The 27,284-nt window shown below is 36.3% G+C and overlaps 1 protein-coding gene across 3 annotated transcripts in view; it reads right to left on the bottom strand.

Moving 5' to 3' along the window:
• The window catches only part of LOC134540631 (protein Fe65 homolog), a 244,498-nt gene that overhangs the window by 171,546 nt on the left and 45,668 nt on the right, over positions 1 to 27,284 (bottom strand). For 2 of the 3 annotated variants that reach the window (XM_063383481.1, XM_063383482.1), the window contains exon 2: positions 1,346 to 1,414. The gene's annotated coding sequence lies outside the window, so the exon portion shown is untranslated. Of the gene's footprint in view, positions 1 to 1,341; positions 1,415 to 27,284 lie in introns of all 3 variants that reach the window. The other variant, XM_063383483.1, reaches the window with a different exon arrangement.

The raw sequence follows: 27,284 nt of genomic DNA, 5'->3' as shown, positions 1-27,284 counted from the left end.
AAAAAAAGTAGCATCTGTCGGCGAGAGCAGTAATAATAGGTTATTTTAGATATTTGATTACAATTTATTTATATGAAAACTTGTTCATAATTACATTTAAACTTTATAGCTAAACGCCAGTTTTTAAAATTAATTACAAGACATCTACACGTGAACTGTTTCGTCGACTGTTTATAAAGTAAAGTGAAAAGTTAATGTGGTTTTCATTATTACAACAACAATTTCGGCAATAAAGGTTAATTATTCTTGCATTTTAAAAATCTGATTACTAGTATAATTTCAAGTATTTATTCTTTTATTATTAAAATAAAAATTATTCAATTTTATTCATAAAAGTATGCAATCATTTCATCAATGTTTTGTTATGACGTTGTCACGTTAAACTATCGTCCGTAAACCGACTTTACAGACAACCAATTTTTTTAGTTGTTTTTTTTTTTATGTGTAACATCTTAGCTCTCGGTACACGGCAGTTTAAGTGGAAGTAATTCCGCGAATGCGACCGAAGACAAGGAACGGAAATGTGTTAAGAACCAGTTCTCAAACACAAGTGGGAAGTAGGTATTCGAAATTGGCAGTATTTTTAATAAAAAAATTCCTTGTCAAAAATCAGCCGGAATTTTCGTATTTTTTATTAAGAGTTTTTTTTTTGAGCTTTTAGCGGAGTCGTTTCATTCTACATTTTTTTTTTAAATTCGCTCTGCAAATCGAATGATTCGATAGTCGACGAAACTGCTCCGGCAGCGAATTCTAGCGGCGGGTGCGGAAACTACGTGTGATTCGCGTCCAGAAATGCAGTTAGAAACACAATTTTCGAAATATCAAGTGTGTTTGCAACCCGAGAACACATGAATTCGCTCGTTACCGAGGTTAGATGTTACACATCTCTGGCGATTACTGGAAGACTTACTCATGTCTTGCTGATGTACCAAGATTATTCTTCTGGATATCCACGTTCTAAGCAATTTAACTCGGCGCAGTTAGCCTCCGTTCTTCGTTAATTGATAGAGACTGGAAAAATTCGCGAATTCATTTCGCGATAGGCCAAAATACAAATAGTTGTACCTGAGTGCTGCTTCTGATATTGGCTCACAACTCACCTGGATGACTCTGAGCCGGTGAGAAACACCCGACCAAAGCTTTTTATCGAATCACAGGCTGCTACGTTGGGACGTCTCACAAGACAGCAGCCAACGAGTGGGTGACATTTGACCGAGTGTACTGTAGAACTATGGAGTTCATCCTACAGGTCATTGAACCCGCGAATTTTTCCGGTCCCTATTAATTGAGAATGAAAGTTGTATTTTACAGTCTAGTCTATAAGACAAAAAAGATGCGTACTCACTGAGCCAGGTTGCAGCGAACGTCAGACATATTTCTCCAGTAGTGTCGAACTCCATGGCTACGACCACACCTGCAACACAACCAAAACAGAAACATTCAGCCGTCGCGCGTTCAAAGAGGACAAGAGAAGCAGTCGCATTCCCAGGTCGAATAGCTCCTCCTTACCCCTGGCAAAAAAAAAAAAAGTGGTATGTAAAGTCGGTTTACGGATGATAGTTTAACGTGACGTCATAACAAAACATTGATGAAATGATTGCATACTTTTATGAATAAAATTGAATCATTTTTATTGAATTATCACTATTTTGTATGGATACAAAGAAGGAGTGAAATGAAATCTACAATTTAATTGATGATTTTACTTTTATTTGCACTCATTAATTCAAATATGTTTATTACTTTAACGAAGAGATTATTTTAACTATAACTTTTATACCTGTTTGCTATTTAACTTCTTCCAATCTGTGTTATACTGTTAAGGATAGGACGATGATAGGAAAAGTAGGAAACGAATGGGAGTATTTCAAGTTTAATGTGCCTCGAAAAGGTCAAATCGATGGTTGTTCCAATCAAGTGGAAGAGAGATCGATGCGGCGCAAGCGTACTATGAGCGTAACGGGACACAGCGTAACGGGATAATGTGCGTAACGGGACACTTTTTCGTGCGTGCAGCCGGCGTTTATCGATTTATTAGACGTTGTCACGTCAAAAAAAAAACCTTGCAGTGTAGGCATTCGTAGCAGTGAAACGGGAGATGACAAATTTAAATTACAACGCCAAAACCGTTTTTGATGTGCCACATCTGAGCTCTCGGCATAGAGAATATGGTAGGAGTCATTTCGTGAATTGGGGGTGGGGGGCAAGGTCGCAGCACAACGGTGCTGCCATATGTGGCGTACATATGTTAGATTTCCTTATAAGCCTTACATGGGTGAACATTTGCAGGACTAATGTGAAAAAAAAAAATTATCGTTCAAAAAGTCTTAGGATTTTAACAAAATCAAGTAATGTACTCAAAATGAATTCTAATATGAAAATCATATTTTCCGCAAAAAGTGTAACTTGAAAAATGACAAAATGGAAGAGTAGCATTCATTCAAAGAAGGAAGATAATGCATTCAATTTACTATGATGCCTAAAATTAAGGTTAGTTGCAAACGAACCTCCGTGGTCTACATTCAACGTGGAACTAGTTTCACAGGTCCTCACAGAGCGCAGCACCGGCCGGGCGCTACAGCTCGCACTTCTCACGTTGGCCGCTGGATAGCAGCACCTATCCTCAGAGAGGATTAGGAATGTCTGGGCACACCTCTTAACCCTTAGCCGGAGACGTGAAAATATTTGACATATCTGGTGACGTGGTGCCCCTCAGACCCCAAAATGTTTTGTAGAAGTTAACTGATTAGAAATTATTTTTGTTCCATGTAAAATTATTTAATGCATTTTTATACTTATTAATTAAATTAAAAAATAAATTAGTAAATAATTATTTACCAATTATAAAATACAATTTTTTCTATTGGTGCTTGCTCAAATAAATCTAAAAATGCCTATTTGTAATAATTGCTTTTTTTAAAAAAATAAGCAGATGGTAGCCTAAAAGTTTTATTTGCTATTCAATATAGATATGTGACAAAACAAAATCTAGAAAACTTATATGAATAATAAGACTTTTTCATAAAATCTACAACAGATAAATTTTCCCAAAAAAAGAAATTACTTTTTTCCCCTCCAAATATTTTCCTTGCATAACCAATGCTTAAACCACAACAAAATATATAATCTCGCTAACTAGAAAGCACATGCATACTTATATATTTTGAAAATGGCATTTTTACATAAAATATATTAGCCGAACATTGTTTGAAAAAATTAAATTTGTACGAAAAGTCACTCTGTAGTAGAGTATTTGTTTGCTCTGCAATCATCACACATTGCTTTTCCACACACACTTTGAACACTTAAGTCACTAAAAATATCTTTCAACCACTTAGTAATAGTTTCGTCATAATCTGGATCGCCCACACGTACACATGTTCGTTTAGAAGCCTTTTTATCACTTCTGAGATAGAAACATAACTGGTGACGTGGTGCCACTACGACCCCAAGTTATCTTTGCGACCTGATATCTAGCGCCAGACAGCGTAAACAAATCTGACACTGCAGGAGGAGACTATGTGATATCCAAGCGATAGGTAGATGGTACCACAAGCAAGTGCCTTGAACAGCACATAGATGGCAGCAAGTTAAAGTTTTGCTGGGGTCACGGAGACCCCACGTCTCCGGATAAGGGTTAAGGAAGGTAGATTTACAATTGAAACAAAAAATGGATGCGCATTACAAGTTATACTTGGTGTAAGAAAAAAAAATCAACTTTAGTTTTGAATGCAAATAATAATAGAAATAAAACAACAACGAAAAAGACTGGTGTGATATAAATACGGTTGGTAAAGTGTAGATTAACAAATTTTATGTATTAATATTAATACCAACACTTGCGAAAAATTAATTATTTAATTTAGTAAAATAAAGGAGATAAATGAAAATCAATAATGCTAAATATTTATTTTAATTGATTAATTATGATTATTTATTTAAATCGTAATAATTTATAACGCAAATAAATTATACTTATAGGAACATAACCTCACCAACACAAATACAATTGAAAATTATAAACACAATTTCTAACACTAATATCCACAATAAGTAGATGTTTCACTTACATAGATCAGTATTCAAAATAAACACTAAAGTATAAAATTTTAAATCAAATATATATATATATTTTATTTGTATGTAGCCTGTTTTACTCCTTTGAAAATTTCATTTCAAGGTGCGTGCGCATCGTAAATGTTGTTTTCATAAAGCACCTAATAAAGTAAATCTTAAAAAAAAAAAATTAAAAAAAAAAACGTTTCAGAGTTAATTAACCGCGCACTATAACTACTGCGTTACAGGAGACTGAAATGATAATGTATTATAATTGTTGTATTACCAACAGACCCCCCACATCATTCTGTGGGCCCCGTTGCTAGAATTCATTATGCCACCCCCCCCCCCTTTTTTTTTCTAACAGAGATTAAAAATAATGTTTCTTTCCTCTATGTATATTGTTTTAGTTATATTTTTTTAACCTTTTCACAATTATTTTTAAAACACATTAAAAATAGTTTTAAGTCAGTGTTTCGATTGTCAACGTAAATTGATTTTGAATGATGGCAAATGAATGAGTGTAAGTGTTCTGCTGTCAACAATGGTGTCACGTCAATTGGTGGTAGTTTTGTTGCTCACAGTTGTAGATTCAGACATGTTCGTTACGCACAGCATATTCCGAATAATAGTACTCTGGTGTAATATTTCATCGGTAACTAAATTTAGGCCTTACTGTTTAATTTTTTTCTACGATTTATTTAAATTTGTCTACTTTTTTTGTTTTAAGTTTTTTCTACTTTCCTTCGCAGGCCCCCTAGACCCATGGGCCCCGTTGCCATAGCAACGGTAGCACCGACCATGTGGGGGCCTTGATTACAAGCAACCGTAAGTTTAAGAAAAAACTGAAATTACTTTTTACTATGACTGTTTTAGTTAACCAAATTCATTCCAGGGTAGTTTCGCTATAATAAAGTTTCATTTTGGCACACCAATACGTTTGGTAGGTTCCCTAAGTTTTACGAACGTGACTATACATTGGTTTATGTTCATATATGTGGGTTCGCTATTTTCCCGTAAACATTTCTTTGTATGGTGCGCGCATCGTAATAATTCACTCTCATAATTTTTTTTTCCAAACGCACCTAAAGATGTATATAGCTTAAAAAAAAAAAAAATTGGTTCCCTGTAAAGCCGGTTTACGGACGATAGTTTAACGTGACAACGTCATAACAAAACATTGATGAAATGATTGCATACTTTTATGAATAAAATTGAATCATTTTTACTGAATTATCACTATTTTGTATGGATACAAAGAAGGAGTGAAATGAAATCTACAATTTAATTGATAAATTTACTTCTATTTGCACTCATTAATTCAAATATGTTTATTACTTTAACGAACAGATTATTTTAACTATAACTTTTATACATGTTTGCTATTTAACTTCTTCCAATCTGTGTTATTCTGTTAAGGATAGGACGATGATAGGAAAAGTAGGAAACGAATGGGAGTGTTTCAAGGATGATGTGAAGGAAAATGGCTTACCCAACACCAAAATGCAGTCACAAATAATATATTTGCGCCACGGACTCTGCAGCAATGCTAGGAGGAACGGGTTAGCAAAGAGCAATGAAAATGTTACATTGAAATGCATGAAAACAGAATTACGCCACGGACTCGGTCGCAATGCTAGGAGGTTCAAGTTAGCAAAGAGCAATATAAAATGAGCGTAACGGGACACAGCGAAATGGGAGAATGTGCGTAACGGGACACTTTTTCGTGCGTGCAGAAGGCGTTCATCGATTTATTAGACGATGTCATGTCAAAAAAAAAAAAACACCCAATGCCAAGAACATTCTGGAAAACGGTCACGACAGACCACGAACCCTATTCAAGTTTTAACGACCGCGCAAGTATACGACTTTCCCCCTGGCAACGCGTTGCAACCGTTCCCAAACAAAACCTTAATGACGTTCCGGAACTGACGGTTAATGCGTTCCGTGCCAGCCCCGCACAAGTGTCTCGGTCGAAGGGTGAATAATGCTTGTCCATATCCGTGTAACCCAGAGCCAAACTCACTTAAGTCACGATCGGGAGAACTTTGCAAGACAGTTTTTTAAAAAAACCTCCTAAAATGATAACTGTTAAATATATTTTATTCAGCATTACATGGTTCTGGATAATAATAACTAGGGACCTGAAAAATTCGCGGTTTCGATGATCTTCATGATAGTCTACACAATCCTCTGTACACTCGGGCAAATAACGCCAGTTCGTTGGCTGCTGACTTGTGAGTCGTCTCAACTGGTTTGCCCGAGATTCGTTACTTCTTTGGTTGAGGGTTTCTCATTGGCCCAGAGTCGCCCAGACGAACAGTGAGCCAATAGCAAGAGCAGCTTAAAGGTATGCGTGTATGAATTTCAGACTATCGCTAAATGTATCTGCGAATTTTTCAGGTCTCTAATAATAACATAATAATTAATAAATATTTGCATTATAATAATATCTTAATATATTACATTATTTAATATTAAAGAATTTGATTGAGTTAATATATATATTATATTAAAATATTATACTATAAATCATTATATTAAATAGTAATATTTATAATATAATATAATATACTGAATTAAATTCTTATCATAATCCGGCATAAATCATCAATTTTAGATACCCTATGACACAATTAGCAACTGAAAGAATATTTAAAAAAATTAATTTTTTGTTTGTACTTTTACAACAGATTCCTTTAGAAACCAGTTGCTACGAAATAGTTTGTAGAAGTACAAGAAATAAATTGTAAATTTGTAAAACACTTGCTGTGATTATTTTTCAAATTTATTAAATACGTTCTTGGAAACAATACCGTATATTTATGGTCGCGCTCCACGATAAATCGGCGCATCATTTTACATTATTAAAAACAATAGAAAAAAAAAACCAAATATTCAACAACTGGACTTTATTTGGTCTTACTGTGCTTGTTAATATGGGTAGTTGATATTGGATATATATTCAGGGAACAGTTTAAAAACACCCCTAACTGATGTAGGAATTGGGTCAAGACAAAACATAAATGCCCGGGCAAGAATACTAATTCAATATTTCTACAATATTTTTGGTATCTGTACATTTGCTTTCATCTGAATGGACAAATTTACAAATATATGTAATGTTACAGGATAATTTCAACTCCTTTACAGAAAAAAATTACAGTGTAAAATGTAGTTTAGAGATTCCACGAACGATATTTAAGCTAGAATAAATCTTGTTTTTTTTTTTTTGACATGACAACGTCTAATAAATCGATGAATGCCGACTGCACGCAAGAAAAAGTGTCCCATTACGCTCATTGTCACGTTACGCTCATTGTTTCGTTACGCTGTGTCCCGTTACGCTCACTGTTCCGTTACTCTGTGTCCCGTTAAGCTCATTGTTCCGTTACGCTGTGTTCCGTTACGCTGTCGGCGAGTGCAGTAAAAATAAGTTATGTTACAATTGACTCAAAAATTATGGTGATTCATATGATTGATGATAGATATTTGATTACAGTTTATTTATATGAAAACTTGTTCATAATTATATTTAAACTTTATAGCTAATCGCCAGTTTTTAAAATTAATTACAAGTCATCTACACGTGAACTGTTTCGTCGACAGTTTATAAAGTGAAGTGAAAAGTTAATGTGGTTTTCATTGCTTATTACAACAATTATGGCAATAAACGTTAATTATTATTGCATTTTAAAAATCTGATTACTTGTATGAGTTCAAGTATTTGTTCTTTTATTATTAAAATAAAAGTGATTAAATTTTATTCATAAAAGTATGCAATCATTTCATCAATGTTTTGTTATGACGTTGTCACGTTAAAACTATCGTCCGTAAACCGACTTTACAGACAACCAATTTTTTTTATGGTAACTTTCTCGTCGTTGTCAGCTCATTGTGTTAGTCTGTGCTGTGACATTTTTCCAATTCCCCCCACGGAATTCTCTATGCTGTGTACACATTTAAAATTTGAAATCCGCTGATTTTGACTTTTATTCTTTGTGTTTGTGTAGTCACATTTTTTGTACTTTTTTTCTGTGCAAACTAGTAATGGCGTTTGTCCGAAATTTTAAATTTAAATTTACGAACTACCTATAGGTGGAACCATCATAAGAGCTTAATGACCATGGAAGAATTATAAGAGTAATTCTCAAATCTAATACATTAGTTTATTACCAAAAAAAAAAGGCCTAGCACGCACCCGTATAAATGGGAACTAAATACAAGCTTTGAATATATATACTGTATAGAAGTCGCCAGCCCAGGTTAAAATTTCTAATACGGTTTTGAGGTAGTTGGTTAATTCACCGCCGCAATCGCCACCATCTCTAGGGCATCGATTTGTGGTGGTCCCTAGCGGACAAGTTTCGAACTCTTCAAACACCCCTTCCCCCTCCTGTTGAACGACGTTGAGCTGCAGTGAATGATGGATGAGGGGTGCGAGGAATGACAGCGGGCGACAGCGCTGCTCTCTAACGTGTAAATAATAACTAAGACGATACAGGGCGTTACGGCAGCGCACTGCAGCGGTGAAGTTCCCAAGCTGCTCATCATACGCTTCTGAAAAACGTAGAGTAAATCCTATCCACTCGCGACTTCTATACAGTATATATATATTCAAAGATACAAGTTACTAATGTTCCCATATTCGCGGCGATTGCATTACGCCTTCGCATTAGGCCACACTGCACAACAGCCCAACGTTGGAGGTTGCAGCTCCGGATTTCTCAAGGGGACTAAGCCGTACTAAATCACGGGAGGTGTAATTTCGACCGCGATTTTCCAGCGTGGTTATGGGAGGCGGGCAAGAAAATTGCCAGGTGCAAAATTAAATCCATAAATTGGTCACCGCCGAAAGCCAGAACATAGAGGCTTATCTTCGAATACTTACATAAACATATCCGCCTAACTAAAGTTCGCCTGCAATACATTCGCAATGGTTTCAAAACCTTCAACAAAATTACTTTTTTAATGTGTAAAATCTTAGCTCTCCATACACACCATTCATTTGGTAGGAGAAATTTCGCGAATAAAACAGAAGTCGCGTGAAACGGAGATGTGTAACCACGGTGCTGCCATCTGTGGTAGATGGCGTGACCCAACGTTCACAAAGCCAAAGAGAAACATTATAGTATTAACTGTTTAGTGATTTTAACAATATGGATAGTATTTTAATAAAATTCATCATCGAAAAATCAGGCCTAAAACCAGGGTTTAGTTGTTTTTTTTTTCAAGGTTTTTTAAGCTTTTTTCGGAGCCGTTTCATTATATAGTTTAAAATTTCGGCCTGCTGATCAAATGGTTTAATAGTCAACGTAGCTGCTCAGGCAGCGAATTCTAGTGGCGGGTGCGGAAACTGCACGTGATTCTCGTCATGAAATGTAGTTGGGAACATCATTTTCGGTATATTTATTACGCTCGGCATTATTATTTTTTAATAATTCGACGTTAAATTTCGTGACCGAGTTTCGTATTAAAAAATGTATTTGCAACACGAGAACACACGAATTTGCTCGTTACAGAGGTTAGATGTTACAGATCACAGACTCGGTCACGTTTTTGACGTGACGTCTAATAAATCGATGAACGCCAGCTGCACGCACGAAAAAGTGTCCCGTTACGAGCATTGTTCCGTTACGCTGTGTCCTGTTACGCTCATTGTTCCGTTACGCTGTGTCCCGTTACGCTCATTGTACACTTGCGCCGCACCGACAGAAGTGAAAACTTAAAAAAATTTGTTTATAAATGTGTAATATGAAATAATTTCTACGTCAAATGTACGTAAGAAAATGAATCTGATTACTAGTATAATTTCAAGTATTTATTCTTTTATTATTAAAAAAAGTAGTATCTGTCGGCGAGTGCAGTAATAATAGGTTATGTTGATATTTGATTACAGTTTATTTATATGAAAACTTGTTCATAATTATATTTAAACTTTATAGTTAAACGCCAGGTTTTAAAATTAATTACAAGTCATCTACACGTGAACTGTTTCGTCGACTGTTTATAAAGTGAAGTGAAAAGTTAATGTGGTTTTCATTGCTTATCACAACAACAAGGTTAATTATTCTTGCATTTTAAAAATCTGATTACTAGTATAATTTCAAGTATTTATTATTTTATTATTAAAATAAAAATGATTCAATTTTATTCATAAAAGTATGCAATCATTACATCAATGTTTTGTTATGACGTCACGTTAAACTATCGACCGTAAACCGACTTTACAGACAACCGATTTTTTTTCTAATGAGTTCTTTAAAATATGATTGAAACAAATTTATTGAGTCCTTAATGTTCAAGATAGTTTTAAGTGCCACACTCAGTTGTAGTCGACAGCACTATACCAAACATTAGGCGGAATATATACATTCATCATAACATACTATGGAAGGTTCCGAGTCCATTTCAATTCTGTATCTCAGAACCAAACGAGCCTACGTCACACATATACAACTTAACATTTGGTAAAACTAAGTCATCCGTTGAAAAATGACGAATAAAACAAAACACCTTAATTTAATATACACACGAAATACTTATTAAATATTTGACAAAAATTATATATATAAAGTGCATCTGCGCTATAATAATTACCTATATAATCTACAACACTATCTGTATCATCTAGAAAATAATTACTTATACTATCGATACCACTATCTGTATCATCTACATAATATTAACTTATATAATCCATAACACTATCCATATCATCTACGCAATAATTGTCTATATAATCTACAACACCATTTGTATCTACATAATATTTACTTAATCTATACCACTATCTATATCTACATAATAATTACCTATATAATCTATACCACTATCTATAAAGGTCCAAACGAGCTCATGGCGCCACCTGTTGACGGAAACTCGACACTCCGATGGTCAATCATCTCCGTCCTTCTCTCTCTCTCTCTCTCTCTCTCTCTCTCTCTGTCTCTCTCTCCAGCTTCCTGATTGCCTATTTGCTTCCGTCCGCGGCTGTCTTGTTGACATCCATTAGGCCGCGCCCTTTCGCCGTCACTGTAGTTGACCTAAATCCGAACTCTACACTATTTCATTTTTTTTTTATTTGTTTGCCATACCGAGAAGTACTATTGCGTCAGTGTTATCACTCTCAACCCCCATTACAAAAAAAAAATGTAATTTGCTTCGGGAGGATTGTGAATTGTATAAATGTTTACCACTTGACATTCAGAACGCAAGTAGAACATAAATCGAACGAGACCAACAATCACGATATTAGGACAATAATGTACCTCTCTCCAAAATACGGTGACTTTTTTTAAGTAGTAATTTTAGTAAAGTAAGTTTCGTAAACGAATAGCAGTTCAGAGAAAAATTATTAAGCCTTCATGTTACTGTTTATGAAATTCCGAATCGGCGTCAAAATACAATATATGTTAATTTTTAAAAATATATTTTTGTGTTCAATAAGCAATTTCTACCAGAACGCTTGGGCCAATATTATTATATGAAGTTTTTAAATGAACTTTTGGTGAGACCTTTAGTCAAGCCAATCAAATATTCTACAAATTTAATCATTTTTAACCCAGATTTGAAATAATGACTTAAAATCCTCGCTTTTCGCGCCTACCTAATACGCCCACTGTTAACTACGCAAGAACGCAATGCAAGTATTCTTCAAATTTCGACTTTTTTTTTTTTTGGCGTTTTAGCTTCTGTCGGCCATATTTGAAGAGAGGTGTTCCGAAAACTTTTATAAAAACAGACGTTAAGTGCATAGAGTACACAATGTTATTTTTATTGTGCGCATTATGTTAACACACTTGTTAAACAATCACACAGTGAAAGAAAATAACGCTTTTAAATAAAATTACGACAATTTATTTTGTTTTCATGATACATGTTGTTACGAACGCGAAGAGACCGTACCGCGATGCTGGTTGGCAGCCCTGCGCGTTATCACGTGGCCGCCACTGACATGAGACATACCACGCGCGCCTGGCTGGATTACAAAGGTCATCGCTACCCCCCTACCCCCTCCACTCCCACCCATCGTCCTGCCTCGGTGCCGTTATCTATCGCTGAGCGGCCTTGAGAATTCCGCGGGCCTCCACGTGAGCAAACGACGCCACCCTTCTCGAATGTTCGGGTATCGTCGGGTCAACCCGGGATGACGCGACTGGCCCTCAGCTGCGCTCGTCAGTTCTAGAAGGGCGCCAGAGGCTATTTAACCCGGGACGCCGTTCTTCGCAACGGTTTTTTTTTTGGGCGCGTTGGGTTCTCGGGGCGACATTCTAGTGGCAGTTGAGTGCCGCGAGGAGTGCGGCCCAGTGAGGAGTGCGGTCTGTAAGAAAATGACAAGACACTGAGTGACTTGGGAATAAACATTTTTTTAAGCGCGAGTAATTGGTGATTAGGCACTTAAAACTAAAAATTAGTGTTCAATAAAACTGTAGTTAAACCTAACTGGGCTCTCCCTTACGAACGCAGTAGTTTTCACCTACGTTATTTTATTGTAACAACATGAACTGTCTAAAGCCCCGGGTGGAAATATATTTTCTACTGTTTTACGAATATTAAGTTATTGGGTTTGAGTCCTGCGTGCTTTATAAACGGCCGTGTTTTTATTTTCTAGCATGTTGCGCTGTTGCGTCATTGCGTTCCTTGCGTAGTTTATGGCCTTAGAGGGGGCGCGTGGGAAATCTCACTAAATCACCAGTGAGGCAGTTCAACGGAAGCAAAAAAACTCCCTACCAACGACATGACCGATCGATTCAGGTAGCACGCAACGCCGTATTTACATCACGCGAAGGGCGGCAGAGAAAGAATGCACTCGCAGCCCGCCGGCGCATGGGTGGGGGGCTGAATTGTATCCCCTCGGAAAGGATACCTTTCTAACTTTTGGTGGATGTATTGTAGCTGGGTAGAAACAGGAAAGGTACCCTTTCCGATTTCTTAAAATGTTTCGGTTTTAATGCAAATCTGTTAATATTCAATCTAGTCTTCTACGAGAGTTAACTGAACGACGCCATCTTGACTTCAAACGAAATTATAAACATACACTTTATATCATTGAATATTAAAAATTATAGCTCTTTTGATAAAAGCAAATCATTGAATGGAATGCCTTGTTATTAGTAGTGACAGACGGCTAAAAATAGTTTCTCCCGTTGGAGTTTCTCAGCGTTGAATTTTCTTTCATAATGACTACAGCTGAAATAACACTGCCAATTGATACTATTTTACGACCTTGGGAAAATCAACAAATAGCAGCATTACAAAAAATATTACAACTTATTATACCCAACGACGGTATACCAAATAAGATGTTTGTATTAACAAGCCGTCAACAGTGGGGGCTATTACCCTGTACGGCTAACTAAGCGCGGGACAGACTATAGAGCGACGACTTCGCTGCTACGAAGACTCGGAGCAGATTCACTTCACGTGGCTTGGTTGTAAAATTCGTTGTGTTTACTCATCCGAGGTATCTGTAAACTTCTGATCACACCAAATTAACTATACAACTTAAGTATTAAAAAAACCAAAAAAAAAAAAAAGGATAAAGTTAGCTTGATCAGGGTACCAAAATGATTCCTTTATTATTTTATGTTACGAAATGCCTGTTTAGCAAATCTTATAATAATCAAAATAAAAAATATACTGAATTTTTCTCATGGCTGTTTTTTTACTATTTATGGTTTTTTAAAAACAAATTTAATTATTTTGCAGCAGGTAATTTTTCACTGGATACAAATTTGTGTAAATATATATACACAAACAGAATTAGTTCAACTTTAAAAATATTAAATCATAATAAATTTCCCTTACTTTCTACTTACTTCGCCTAGCCAATTACATCTTCCCTGACATTCTACTTACTTCGCCTAGCCGATTACAACTTCCTTGACTTTTCTCCTGTCTTCACCTGACCAATTAACATTTCCCTGACTATTCCCTGAATTTATCCTGACATTTCATGACCAATTCAAACTTTCCTGCCTGTTCCCCGACTTTCACCTGACTTCACCTGACCAATTAAAACAACCCTGACTCTTCCTTGACTTAATCCTGACTTTATCTGATCAATCCCAACTTCTCTAACGCTTCCTTGACTTTATTCTGACTTCACCTTATCAATTAAAAACTTCCCTGACTGTTCCAAAACTTTATCCTGACTTCACCTGTCCAATTCAAACTTACCTGACTCTTACTTGACTTTTTCTGACTTTACTTGAAGAATTCTCACTTCCCTGACTTTTCGCTGACCATAATTTCCAATTTACTTGACTAATTTCTGTTAAATGATGATCTATTTTGAAAATTTATAAAATAAATAAACATAATCCAGCTTTCACCATCACAATGGCTGTCCTACTTCAAACAGAACTTTACATACATATGCCATTTCATAGTGTATGGACTGCGTGATAATTATCTGAAAAAAAAAGGGAAGCTTTCATACACTGTTAAAAATTCTCACCCTCAATTTACAAAAAAACAATGGTTACAAATTAACGAAGGATCTTCATAAATCTACGGCTATCTTCGCAAATTTACGGACACTGAGTTCACATTATTTGAATATTAATCCAAAAGAATATTCTATGGTATATTAACACACCTTTTAAAAACTATTTAAGAACACTCTTCTTTTGTCCAATTGTGTGTTAACTTTTCTTCAAAACTAAACACACAAATCGGAAATCAAAATACGGCGTAGTTTGTACGAAGATTTAGTTACTTGAAATTACGAAGAACCCTTCGCTTATTTTAGGTTAATTCTTCGTTGAAAAGTCTGTAAAAATACTGTAATTTCTAACAGTGTAATCTGGGTGATGAAAGAATGGAGCATGACATTTACCCCTCAAATTATTATCACTGCGGAAATTCCATGACTTTTTTCAGGTTTTCAGGTAAATTCCCAGACTTTCCTGAACAATTACGCTTCCCTGACTTTTTTAGAATGTGTCCTCGTTGGGCAAAAAAAATTGTTTCGTAATATATATAAGGAGAGCACTATGCTATATACGTTGCTGGGCTCGTTTTATTTCTCATCTTCGTGCGATGATTCATAAACACCCTTCCCCCCCCCCCCAAACAAAAAAAAAGGTACCCAGAGAGGGTATGGACGAAAGAATAATACAGTGTGTGCGCATGCACTTGTTTCAGAAAATAGATATAGTTATCCTGTACAGTCAGCTGTGAGTGCCTTGTTTTTTATATTTGCTACCAGCGCGCTTGCGTTCCTCCTTGTGCAACCAGCAGCGTAGAGATCGCTGTTTGAGACAGTCCCTGCATTTTCCGCATAGATAGCGCTACCTGTTATGAATTTCGTATATCGTTCAGAGGTTTGGCATGTTCCAAATGGCAGAATTGTTTGAAGGAACAGTAACACGCACAGTTTTTCTTTGATGTATTTAAACAGTGAGTAATATTCACTACTAATTGATACTTATTGATTTTTCAATAATTATTGATATCCTGAGTAGTTATTTTAAGTTGAAAAATTTCAAAAGTCATAGTTATCAATTTATTCTTATTTTAATCAAATTTCTAATAAATATTAAAAAAAAGTTAGGATTCCTAAAGACTTGAAAAAGAAATGAAAGCAAAAAAACTCAGTGCTGTGTTATTTTTCTAAAAATTGTCTTATTTCTCTCTTTCTCTCGCTCTGTCGTTTTATCTCTTACGATATAGGTACTTATGGGTCGAGGTTTGAATTGCAAAAGTAGTTTCACTTCTATCACATGTACTGAGTTACAAGCGCTCTTTTTTTTACTGTCAATTGAGCGTTCATATATTTTTATCGAAAAATACATACACCTACGCACGACCCTATGAAAATGCCATTCAAAGATATTTAATGGTATACGTTCTAGCATATTTCCATATAACACCGCGAAATTGATATTTAAAACGCCACTGCTGGATTATAACAATCTATAAAATTGTTTTCAATAAATCTGCCCTATTGACATTATTTTTTTTTAACTTTTACTTAAGGTTCCTTTGGAAACCAGTTGCTAATAAATAGTTTGTATTACTACCAGAAAATAGTTGTATATTTGAGCAACAAATTGCTATGGTTATTTTTGCATACGTTAAGGAAAATTTCTTGTTGCACTTACAAAAACTCGCCCATAATTTTAAATTTTGATATTTTATACAAGTACCTACAATAAATTTTCAAACCATGGAAAAAAAAGTATAAAAAATTCAACAGTTGTTGCTTTAATGTATTGTACATGATAATTTCAGTTAAATTTCGTCGCTTAAGAAACACCACCGCCTATGTGAAAAAAGGCAAATTTTTACAAGAGAGCTAAAAAAAAAAAAAAAACAACCCTTGCCAAATGCAAACATAAGAACACAAAATGTTGCAAAGTTTTATGTTTTATTTTAGATTTACTTTTTTTATTAGTAAAAAAATTGCTCGACAACGTCGTGATACGACTCTACATGTATACGTTTCCATAGAGAATGAAAAAACAAACAATTTTTTTGACGTGACGTGTAATAAATCGATGAACGCTGGCTGCACGCACGAAAAAGTGTCCCGTTACGCACATTGTTTCGTGTCGCTGTGTCCCGTACGCTCATTTTATATTTTTCTTTGCTAACCTGAACCTCCTAGCATTGCGACCGAGTCCGTGGCGTAATTCTGTTTTCATGCATTTCAATGTAACATTTTCATTTCTCTTTGCTAACCCGTTCCTCCTAGCATTGTTGCATAGTCCGTGGCGCAAATATATTATTTTTGACTGCATCTTGGTGTTGGGTAAGCCATTTTCCTTCACATCATCCTTGAAACAATCCCATTCGTTTCCTACTTTTCCTATCATCGTCCTATCCTTAACAGAATAACACAAATTGGAAGAAGTTAAATAGCAAACATGTACAAAAGTTATAGTTAAAATAATCTCTTCGTTAAAGTAACAAACATATTTGAATAAATGAGTGCAAATAAAAGTAAAATAACCAATTAAATTGTAGGTTTCATTTCACTCCTTTGTATCCATACAAAATAGTGATAATTCAATAAAAATGATTCAATTTTATTCATAAAACTATGCAATCATTTCATCAATGTTTTGTTATGACGTTGTCCCGTTAAACTATCGTCCGTAAACCGACTTTACAGACAAACAATTTTTTTTTTAAAAGTTACAGGTGGTGTTGCTTCTAAAGCGGCGATTCGCAAGACATATTTTTAAGGTGTGCAACGTTGCGAATTTGACAGGTCCCTACTCATTGTCACCGAGTGTCCACCCTTTTGCTGGTTGAAGTTATACTTCTAATGCGACTTCCAACAAGGTTGAGTTAAACGTTTAACGCTACCATGGAGAATACCGCTACCATGGAGAATTAATTGCATGCAATTAAAAACTATTTTTTAATGATGTCAAAGAAGTGTAACTTCTCACGCGCGTACCTAAGTACACGCACCCATTCTTTGTTTATTCGCTCTTATTGAGCGAGGCATGCTTCGAGAGGTTATAACCTTTGAATAGGTATATATACTGTATATAAGTCGCCAGCCCAGGTTAAAATTTCTAATACGGTTTTGAGGTAGTTGGTTAATTCACCGCCGCAATCGCCACCATCTCTAGGGCATCGTCTTGTGGTGGTCCCTAGCGGACAAGTGTCGAACTCTTCAAACACCCCTTCCCCCTCCTGTTGAACGACCTTGAGCTGCAGTGAATGATAGACGGGGGGTGCGGGGAATGACAGCGGGCGACAGTGCTGCGCTCTAACGTGTAAATAACAACTAAGACGATACAGGGCGTTACGGCAGCGCACTGCAGCGGTGAAGTTCCCAAGCTGCTCTTCATACGCTTCTGAAAAACGTAGAGTAAATCCTATCCACTCGCGACTTCTATACAGTATATATATTCAAAGGTATAGCGCAAGGGTTGCACCACGTAGTCAAGACGGGAGAGAAAAAGAAGGGAGGGCTTACCACCGGCTGCGAGCAGGGAAGGGGTGTGACCCGGTAGGGGGGGGGATCCCACCGACCAATGGTGCTCCCTCGCGGACGATCGGCGAACTGCGGGAGCCCCCGGCACAAGCGGCGGGCGCCGGACGCGGGACCGATCCCGGACAAAATGGTACGCCGTCCGCGAAAACAGCGGTACGCTTCGTGCGATAAAAAACCAACCCCCGCACACACGGGTGACAATAAGGGTGGTGTTCTTGAGACGTTCCGAGACGGTGAAGCAGCGAGCGAGCACCACCCTATTGGGACACAACCGCGGGTCTTTACCACAACGCCGAAATACCATAACGCCAAATGTCAAAATTGACCACAACGCCGACTGTACCACAACGCCGAAATACCATAATGCCGATTGTCAAAATTGACCACAACGCCGACAGCTAGAAAACTGCTGTGTACCACAACGCCGAAATAACAACTGAATGAATTTGTGTGTGTTTCTTAAATGTAACTTAACGCCGGAATACCACAATCAAACCTAACCTTACCTAACCTAGCGTAATATAACCTAACCTTACCTAACTTAACCTAGCGTAATATAACCTAACCTAACCTAACTTAACCTAGCCTTGCCTAGCCTAGCCAAGCCTAACCTAACAACCTAACCTAGTCTAACCTAACCTTTGTGGCAGTCCTGCAATAACATTTTTCGACGTTAGTGTATTTCAGCGTTGTGGTAATTCGGCGTTGTGGTCAATTTGGCATTTCGGTGTTGTGGTATTTCGGCGTTGTGGTCAATTTGGCATTTCGGCGTTGTGGTATTTCGGCGTTGTGGTGCGTCCCGCACAACCGCAACGTATTCCAGAACGCGTTCCGAAATCTAATCCCCGGTCAGGGAAACAAATCGGCGACAGTTATAAATAAACTGCGCCTTTGCGGGAGGCTAGAAAACTTGGCACCGGCACGTGCCAGCTTTGCACTCATTAATTCAAATATGTTTGTTACTTTAACGAAGATATTATTTTAACTATAACTTTTATACATGTTTGCTATTTAACTTCTTCCAATCTGTGTTATTCTGTTAAGGATAGGACGATGATAGGAAAAGTAGGAAACAAATGGGAGTATTTAAGTTTAATGTGCCGCGAAAATGTCAAATCGATGGTTGTTCCAATCGAGTGGAAGAGAGATAGATGCGGCGCAAGCGTACAATGAGCGTAACGGGACAACGTTCGTAACGGGACACTTTTTCGTGCGTGCAGCCGGCGTTCATCGATTTATTAGACGTTGTCACGTCAAAAAAAAAACATTAGCTGGAGTGTAGTGTTCGCAACGTGGAAACAGTTTCAAACGACTTTTCTTTGTGAAAGTGACTTGTTTTTAACGAAGGAGATTCAAATTCATACTCTCCAACCGATTTCAGACGTGGTCAAGCACCATTTACGCAATGTTTTTGGGCCGTGTACAATATTGCGATGGCGAGGTTAAGAAGTGACTTCACCTCCGTCACAGCACGCTGCATCGTGGCAATTCCTAACCTCCGTGCTGAAAACATGGGACTGGCCGTGTACTATCGTGGCAGTAGGAATACGGTTAGAGTACAGGCGCAGCATATTCACACCTAAACCCTTTATCTTTGTGTCTCGGAACACCTAAAGGCCGTCACACTGTCAAATATTTGTCTCCAAATATATTTAACAACAGAGTTGAAGGGGCAGTACTGTACAATACTCGTTACATAATAAAAAATAATTTTTCGGTGAGTTTTCAAAAGTTACAGAAACTTATTTTCCTTTCCACACATAAATTTATTCCCCATACGACAATCATAGCATCATTTTTTTTTGACGTAATAACGTCTATTAAATCGATGAACGCCGACTGCACGCACGAAAAATTGTCACGTTCCGCCTGAGCCGAGCGTGCAAGAAACGGCCAACCACCGTGCGAGAAAATCTTGTTAAATATCAAACAGGTTAAGGCGGTTCGTGATTATATTGAAACAAATTATTTAATTTCAAATTGCAAAAACCGTAAATAATTATTGAAAATTAAAAAGTATGCAATTTTCCATCAATGTTTTCTTATGACGTTATCACGTAAAATTATCGTCCGTAAACCGACTTTACAGACAACCCTCATTTTTTTTAATTTCACTTTTATAACCTCTTTGATCACACATATATTCTTTGCCATTTTAAAGATTCATTTAGACGGGGGGGGGGGGGGGGGGGAGGAGGAATGTGATTTCCGTTTTCCATAGGCACGATTTTGATTGGCCGATTGCTTCCAACCTGTTCATATATATGCAAAAATATTTCATGGAAACTCAAGTCAACCAACTTGTCAAACAAACATAACGTTTTCCTCTCGTTCTTCGGTGGGGACGCACCACAACGCCGAAATGCCAAATTGACCACAACGCCGACAGCTAGAAAACTGCTGTGTACCACAACGCCGAAATACACTAACGCCGAAAAATGTTATTGCAGAACTGCCACAAAGGTTAGGTAAGGTAAGACTAGGTTAGGTTAGACTAGGTTAGGTTAGACTAGGTTAGGCTAGGCTAGGTTAGGCTAGGATAGGCTAGGTTAAGTTAGGTTAGGTTATATTACGCTAGGTTAGGTTAGGTTAGGTTAGGTTAGGTAAGGTTAAGGTACATTTAAGAAACACACACAAATTCATTCAGTTGTTATTTCGGCGTTGTGGTACACAACAGTATTCTAGCTGTCGGCGTTGTGGTCAATTTTGACATTCGGCGTTATGGTATTTCGGGGTTGTGGTAACGACCCGTTTTCGGTGACGTCATAACCGTTCAACTTAATTTGATACGACATATTGGAAGGTGCTGGAAGCGAAAGTTTTGACAGTGTGAAAGAGCCTTTAGCGCAGTCCTTGTTTCGGCCAGACACACGCCTTAGAGCACAAACGTTTCAGACACAACTGCATTAAGTAATGGAACCTTTCTTCAATGCATTTGAAACATTGTATTTTGCAAAGGATATTTTGGCATGAGAATTTTTTAAAATACATTTTCTTGTCGTATTTCATCAAGAGTATCACCTGATAATATTAATTTTTTTTTTTACTTCTAACGAGACTTAGCTGAAAGAAGCCATATTCTTTTCAGCCACTTTTGTCAACAAAATCTTTTACGTCATTTAATTATTTTAAAAAAATTGGATCTGTTTTGACCATAGCACAGAATTTAACGAATGCCTTGTTTCAATGGACCTGCTGCCAGAAATAATAACTGTGTTTAGCATTTTTTTCCCCCTTCAGTATTACTGCATCTGTCAATGGGCACTAATTTATGGTCGCAGAAAAAGCAACAAATAATAAAATTTAAAAAAATTAAAACTTATAATTAACTATGGTGTACAAAATAAGATTATTAAAGATAACAAACCAGGTAGTATCAACCTGGCAACAGTTAGTTTACTCTGTAAAAACTTTTCAAACATTTCACAGCTAAAATAAAATATTTAAGACTTTAAAATATTCCGTGGCCATAAGAATTTCAATAGCTACAGACCTATGATTTCCAATAATTCTAACACCGTAAAATCATGTGTTAAAAAAATCACGAATCTTAACCAGGCCCTTCTGATGTCTGGGCACCAGTAAGTTTGGTTCCCCCCCCCCCCCTTTTTAACACGCTTTTATTGCCTTCATTTGTAACTAAATATGTAATCAAATCTTGAAAGCTGATTTTTAACCTACTCCTAACTGTTGTATTGATTTGAAACTTTGCAAGTATATGATCCCCTGACGACAATACAATAATTTCATAGAGAGAGAGAGGGAGGGAGGGAGGGAGAGAGAGGGAAGGAGGGAGGGAGAGAGAGGGAGAGAGAGGGGGGAGAGGGGGGGAGAGAGAGAGGGAGAGAGAGGGAGAGAGAGGGGGAGAGAGAGATAGAGGGAGAGGGAGATAGAGGGAGAGAGAGAGGGGGAGAGAGAGGGAGAGAGAAAGAGAGAGAGGGAGAGGAGGGTCATAGGGGCAAAAAAATCGCTACTTTCGAGCTATGGGCAAAATACAACTGGACGGTGTTATGTAAAAATGGTTCCACCCACAAACATTTTCAACTGAGTAAATTGAGCTCAAAGTTGAACACACAATAACCGGTATTGTGGCAGTGCGTTGAATGTTTGGTCGCAAGATGGCATAGTAGCAAGGAATGTTGGTTAAAAAAATTAGCTCAATTAAAGGTGTCATTTTACCTACACAATTATTTCAATAACTTTTTTTTCCTTTTGTTGGTTAACTCATTTGTGCATAAAACCGTCCAACTACTTATGAGATATGGGCAATAACCATGCTTTTTGTGTATCCATGAGACCGGGGCATTGTGGGAAATTTTCCCGGGGGTCGATTAGGAGGTTCCCTAGGAGGTCAACCCCCAAAATTTCTAAAATTTCCAAATTCGAATCTCTTTAGATTTGGAGTCTTTCCGATCCGAGAGGCCGGGACATGGTGTAGAATTTTTCCTGGGTTCGATGCCACCCCCCCCCCCTCTTTTCACTAGAGGAGGTCATATGCCCCCGATTTTTCAAAAGTCGGAAAAATTGAAGTAATTTTATTTTGACGTGCTCCCGATGTCTGCGATGACAATGAATCCATCCTAACGAATATACATTAGCGACATAAAATTTGAACCGCTGATATCAAGCACTCCACTTTTTTTAAATTAAAATTAGTTGTTTTATTTATAAATTTATTCCCATTTTAAAATTATTAAAAAATTGAGAGTTGTAGTTCATTCTGTCGCTGTTGAAAAAATTACTTAAACATAACGATTATTTAATACATTTTGTTCATGAAATATAGGGTTTTTTTTTTAAATATAATTTTTAATCGTACCATCACTAGCACCCTTTGTTATAAGATGTGCTTTCGTGTAATGACCGTTTCTTGGTTGAATACGTATTGTTCGATGGTAATTCTTATAACATGTAAATCTTTTAATTTTTTTTGTAAATCCTATTTTCAAGAGAATTATTATTATTTTTTTATTTCTTCGATAACTGCCATATGAACACATTGTGCATATTCCACAGAATATTAAATGACATGAAGAAATTTTTGTAAGAAATTTAATGATATAATTCATGTGTGTCTGCTCATTGGATTAGTTTCAAAACTGATTATTTGGCCCTGTAAATGAGCGATCTTTTCAAATAACTTGCTGAGTTAGCATACTAAATTTTATTTTTCCTCCAATAGTATAGTGTGCATAATATTTTCAATGGTTATCAATAGTAAGGTTATTCATGATTGCGAAACAAAAATTTGATAGGCACAGTTTATGGTAATTTAGTGCAGGGTGGGGAAATTAAAACTTTAAAAAAGGTTTATAATATTTTTTTTTTAAATTGTATTATTATCAATAAGGGTAATTAAAAGGGATATAAACTGTTCTCGGCTTGAGGTTGGGTTATGGTACATTCCGTATGTATTTTACATGCCTAAACACTGAATATGGCCACTGTTCGGTTTTAAAACTGACTCGCCATTAACTTTATTTCAATAAAGGTGGATGTAGCATAAAACTAAATGTATGGAATAAGCCGACAAAGGGGAAAGAATTTTTTTTTGAAACTGTTTAGATGTTTGGAAAAAAAATTACATACGAAAATTACCAACTGTATAATGATTAACCCGCGGATTCGCTCATGCAAATTCAGGGTATTGCGATGTACCACTGAATGTGATTAATTCCAAAAATTTACAAAAGAAATGGACACAATAAATTGTCAGTGTAGAAAATATTTCATCCGTAAAAAAAACACTTTAGGAATGAATGATGTTTATTAAAGTTATGCGTAAGTCTTTTTTAATTTTTAGTATGGATTAAGTATCTGATTTTTATATCAATTTGTTTTTCCCCATGACATCGTCTGCATGGACTTTAGAATGGGATCCAAAGACGAATGAATAAAGAGGTAAAATGAATTAATTATTTTAAAAAATGTGTAGTTTGGCGCTTCACTACATATGTAGTATAAAACAAAGTCGCTTCAGCTATCTGTCTGTCCCTATGTATGCTTAGATCTTTAAAACTACGAAACGTATTTTGATGCGGTTTTTTTAATAGATAGAGTGATTCAAGAGGAAGGTTTATATGTATAATACATGCATAATATAGTAGAGAAACACTGATAATTTTAGAGGTTTCTTATGTGATGTCGTAAATAAACACTTTTTTTTTGCGCTTACATTGCAAACGCTGGCTGAACCCTACGAGATAGATCGTGTTGTTGATAATTGTTGATTATCTTTTGTTTTTAGTCGAACGAATAGTAAGTAAAATATTTTTTTATTTAATTATCGAAAATCGTAATTTAAGGCAAGGTATTTAAGTTCAAAAAAGAACTGAATAGACTATGCATCCTTTGTTGTTGATATTTGTTGATTATCTTTTGTTTTTAGTCTATATTTATATTTATAATTAGTATATTTAGTATCAGCATTGCACCCGTACAAAGCCGTGGCGGGTCGCTAGTCATTGATATAGCAGTGTGGACGAAATTTATATTGTTTCTTGACACTCATAATATAATGCAATATATTTCTTTAGACTACATTATATGTATTATTTATTATTTTTCCGCCAGTATGTACGTATAAGTTTTTGGCACTCAACATAAAGCAAGCGAGAAGTATGCAGCGCAAAAATGAATTCCTGCCACCTTTGATGTTTAGCCGTGGAACATTTTATCATTGTAAATGCTAACATTAGCGGGCATTGCAGCTTCTTAAATTTCATTTGCAAATAATGGAATTTACTGGGATTCGGAGGAATAAACTCGCTCTCTCTAATCTCGCTACGAGATAAAATAATACTAGTTTTTTTAAGTCCAATCATAGGTTTTTAAACACAAAAAAAGGTTTCATAAAAATCTGTACACTAGTTTTTGACGTGATAACGTCTTATAAATCGATGAACGCCGGCTGCACGCACGAAAAAGCACGACTCACTGTCACGTTCCGCCCGAGCCGGGCGTGCAAGAACCGGCCAACCACCGTGCGAGAAAATCTTCTATAATACAAAACAGGTTAAGGCGGGCTTTTTAAAAGCAGCAATTTAAAAAAATTTGATTTATTTGTCCAATTTCGTCATTTAAAATTAACAATTTATTGACATTGATTCGATTTCAATTTATTTATATAACTAATTGTTCGTGATTATATTTAAACCAATTATTTAAATTAAATTTGAAAAAAAAACTGTACATAATATTTACAAAATTAAAAAGTATGCAATTATTCATCAATGTTTTCTTATGACGTTATCACGTAAAATTATCGTCCGTAAACCGACTTTACAGACAACCCCCTTTTTTCGTGATGCTCGAACAGACATACATACATACAGACAGACGCTCTTTTGTTAGAGTTTCATAGTGCTGTAGACGTAAACCAACCATACACAGCTGAAACATTGTCAGTTGACCTAACTTCAACCGCACTGTCCCCGGTGGGGTGGGGGGAAAAATTAATCACTTTCGGCTCGGACTATGGGCGCCGGTAGATTACGAGGTTCGCATTTCTGTACGTCGGAACAAAAAAAAAGGGACAAACTCCATTTCAACAAACTAATCAACACTTTTGCAGTAACGATTGGTCTTAATTTTGTTTCCAGGAAACATTGAGGTTTATAATAACTTCAAACGAATTTGATACTGTGCCTGCAAAGAAACGCACGCATGTTACGTTTTTCAATCTCTATTTTTGACACCCCCTGAGCTATTTGTTGATATTATAAAAAAAAATATCCAAACAAAAGTTTTTCGTACTACTTCTGAGAGGTACACAAACTCTAAAAGGATTTTTTTTTCAGATCAAAGAAATTATATTTATTTAAATGTTTTTTTAAGGTACCCATTTTTATCCCCACGGACAGATTTTGGCCATTAACGAACTCTGGGAGATTTTATGTATCAGTCTGGAAGTACATTGTACAAAATAAAAAGTTACATAAATGTAAATAGAGTTGACGATGAATTTGGGGCTATGAATCATAAAACAAAAAAAAAGTAATTTTTTTTGGCAGTCGTACCATGGTAACAACTGCAATTGGCATGTGTTCATTCTAAATCCTCTTAAATCACATAACATAATATAAATTTAGTTTTCCACACATGCAATTTTACTTTAAAATATTAATAATTAAAAAAAGCTAAATTCACATCGACTTTAAGAGAATAGTATCATATAAATATTTATTTAAAATACAACTATACTTATTGTATAGAAAAGGCTTTTTATAATAATAAAAAGTCCTTATTTAATTGTTTTTACAAACCTAAAGGCAAACTTTGTGTGTCAGTCCTGGCATATACTGAAAACAAGGAATCAAGCGATACACAGTTCTGGTTTGACCGTTAGTATGCAGTCTTCATCTTTAAACTCTTTTTTTATTTTTAGTATATCATACACATACCCACTAAAATTATTGATATATACTAAAATATAACAGTTTTGAGACGAAGTCGACATAACGAACGGTTACTCTGAAACTGCATTACCGCATGATTTCATTACTGCAGTACATGGCTATCACTGACATCGAAAAATGCATTTAAGTTTATATTTAAAAAATTAAAAAAAGGTCTTGTTTAGTAGAGGGAAAAAAATTATTTAATTAATGTGCAAGAAAACGAAATAAGGTTAAAACAATTAAGGTTTCTGTATCGATATTCATTGAGCTGTAGTTGGATAGAAGTTAACATTCGCGTGCCATAGACGGCTTTGTCGTGTTGCACGGTACGGCCATAACATAAAAAGGTACATCCATACCATAAAAACGGTACATTCATACCATAAAAACTGTACATCCATACCATAAAACTGTACATACACCCCATAAAAGCGGTACGACCGTACCATAAAAGATGTACGGTCATACCATAAAACATGTACATCCATACCACAAAAGCTGTACGGTCATACCATAAATGCAGTACGGGCGCCGCTTTTCCGGTACGCGCCGACGGTAACCGGGGTGGCGGAATGTCCGGTCGAGGGTTGCAGGTCCTACTCTCCCCTCAGCCAGAAAATCCCCCTTCTTTCCCCAACGCATGGGCTGGAAGGGAAGGGTCTCTCTCGCGCGGTATTGATCCGAGAGCCGCCCGGCGCGCATGCGCAGATACGCCCTTCCGTGGGCTCGACACAATCCCCGCACCGCTTCTGAGTTCCTGCAGGAAACAGAGGGAGTTCGTTAAGGGGGTGCCTCCCATTTCAGGTCATTTTATATTTACAGTAATAACAGATAAACTTGTAGACGTTTTCAATTGTTCAACTTTCACG

The sequence above is a fragment of the Bacillus rossius genome, chromosome 17 (assembly GCF_032445375.1).
Source record: "Bacillus rossius redtenbacheri isolate Brsri chromosome 17, Brsri_v3, whole genome shotgun sequence".
Classification (NCBI taxonomy): Eukaryota; Metazoa; Arthropoda; class Insecta; order Phasmatodea; family Bacillidae; genus Bacillus; species Bacillus rossius.
Note: the sequence above shows the minus strand (reverse complement) of the source record. Positions and strands in the feature narration are given on the sequence as shown.